Source organism: Eschrichtius robustus, chromosome X (genome assembly GCF_028021215.1).
Source record: "Eschrichtius robustus isolate mEscRob2 chromosome X, mEscRob2.pri, whole genome shotgun sequence".
Lineage (NCBI taxonomy): Eukaryota > Metazoa > Chordata > Mammalia > Artiodactyla > Eschrichtiidae > Eschrichtius > Eschrichtius robustus.
The window spans coordinates 101,665,122-101,667,674 of NC_090845.1; the positions used below are offsets into that span (position 1 = coordinate 101,665,122).

Here is a 2,553-nt window from a genome sequence, read left to right on the forward strand (position 1 = left end):
ATAGCTAGTGAGTGTCAGAGCCTGGATTCTGAACCCGGACCTGCCTGATTCTAAACTCACAATTCCTTCACCTGAAGCTGACCCAGGTGTGAGGTAGCCATGCCGAGGGAATGAAGCAATGGATCCTGAGATGTTTCAGGTCTCCCATCCACACCCTCCTTCAAGCTGGTTCTTCGGCACAAAACACAGCGTCCCGACCCTAGCTCCACTGTCAACAGCACTGGCAAGTGACCCACTGGGCTCCTCCTTGACCAACTGGGCATCGAGCAGTGCCAAAGCAAATCCCTCCACAAAGCTGGGAGAGTCATGCTGTGGGCTACTCCTGCATGCAGGTGGGTACATATCTCCTGGGTCCTGGGACCCTGTCTAAGAAAAATGAGGAGGTGGAGAAACAAATCAAGCAGCTCAGTATCTGCTACTACTAGATAAAAGTGACTATGTTTGAATCAGCTTAATAGCAGGTGCTCAATAAATGTTATCACCGTTATTGCTTATTATCATCATAATTGCTAGCTGCTTAGCAATTCACATTAACCCTTTTAGACTCAGTGCCCTAGTCCATAAAATAAGCTTGACACTACTGGAATGATCTAAGATTGTCATAGTGATTATATTACAAGATAAATTCATTTATATTCACTGGCATATTGCTCACTAAGTGTTAGGATAGGAGAGATAAGTTGTTTTCTCCTTTTGATGTGACAAAAATAGATGATAATTATCTTACAGATTTTGGCTCTTGTGTATTTTATTTGCCCCACATTCTTACCAGCTTCCTGACAAACTAGCCTTCCACTGCCTCTTCATTCCCTGTAGATAGTTTAACAGTCTATTTAAATCTAGTGCTGACAGAATTTCTTTCCCAATTATTTCTTGTAATTTAGATCTACGCTCAAGACCCATTCCTAGCCCCTTCTTTCATTCATAATACCTTTGAATACTCAAGTCCCTCTTGAACCTCTCCCTCTATCACACAGTTTGGCAATAACTAGTTTCCCATTTTTTGTACTCATTTATGTTGGTAACTTATTGGCTAAGTTGTAAACTCTTTGAAAACAAAGACCCTATCTTCTCATACATCTTAGTACTTACTGCAGCACCTAGCCCCTTGCCTTGCATAAAGTAGAAGCTCAATAAATAATTACTGATGGAAAAATTCATGTAAGTTACCTATGAAGTCATTCATTAATTCTTACAACCAGGACTTGAAGACAAGATCTAGAAAGTTGAATACCCTAGTTTTAGTACCATACAAAACATGGCACTGTTTTATGTGGCAAATAAAACATAGACTGAAAACTCATTTAAAATCAAGAAAAGATTAGTTTGTGAGAGATGAATTCATGATAAGTTATTTAAGTGAAAATAATTATTTTGAAGTAAGACCTCACACTTTTTTTGTGTTAACATTGTGGATGGTAAACTTGCCTTCCCAGGAAATGTCTTTAGGGCCTTCAGCCAGAAAGGACGTTGGGCTCATAGGTCTAACCTCAGGTCATAGCTATGTTCTGACAATTAGGCCAACATTGTAATATAGTATACACAACTTGCAGCTTATTATAATTTTACTATTTTCAGACAATTGAGATGAAATATATCAGTGAAAAATATATATCGCACTAAATAAATCCTTGTTGATTGAAATACAAAATGAAATAAAAACTATGACACATTTTTTCTGACAATTGATAAGGAATAGACTTTTTATACAGTATATATATTTTTTAAATTTCTTTCAACTATCTTTCAAACTATCATCTTTATTGCCACCCTTGAACCAAAGATAAAAGTAGTTTGAACATCAAGTATGTGAGTGATATGAAATGAAAGTAGAAAATGGGCCATGTGCCTCTATGTAAATTTCCTTGTCTTGAGGTTCCAAAAATTGGCCTCTTTTTTAAAAATGAAAGTAAATATCTTCTTTCTTAGACATATGGCAAGATATTTATATGATCTAACTTTGTGAATTAATGTGTTATAATGATACAGAGTTTTATTTTTCCCCTTATTATTTTAATGTAGAACAAATGCTATTTGAACACTCCCCTATTCCTCCTCAGCCATATACACCCATATTACACTGATAACAGGATGTGGGAAGACAGTCTTTTAAACAGATTTTTAAAACAATTTCTTAAAATAATGTAGTCTAGGGGCTTGTCTTGGAAGTCCGTGTGGGTAGGTGAGAATCTGTCAACATAATGTCTGTTCTCAGCATTTTTCCTAAGGGCAACATGCTATTTTGTTTCCCATGTGATTATTTTTGCTTTTTTTTTTTTTTTTCCTGTTTGTGTACTTTAATTTCATTTAGGAAATGAATGGAATGAGGAATGGCAAAGTACGATTGTTTAGATTCTCTCATAATATAGAACGATTTTTCTGATAAAGGTTATGAATATGAATTCTCTTTGATAAACATCTGCTTATAGTTGAATGAAGTATTATTTAGTTTGGAATGTAGTATTCAAAAGAAAAAGCAATTTATCTAGGAAATGCTTCTTCCCTTGTTGCATTTACCCTCTTGCTGGCTTGATGTATCTGTTTTGCCTATTT

The 2,553-nt window shown here is 35.7% G+C and overlaps 1 non-coding gene across 1 annotated transcript; it reads left to right on the forward strand.

Moving 5' to 3' along the window:
- Positions 1-215: 215 nt before the first annotated feature.
- Positions 216-344, forward strand: LOC137757525 (small nucleolar RNA SNORA35). The gene has a single exon (XR_011072369.1). It is a non-coding gene; the product is annotated as a small nucleolar RNA SNORA35 (small nucleolar RNA).
- Positions 345-2,553: the final 2,209 nt, after the last annotated feature.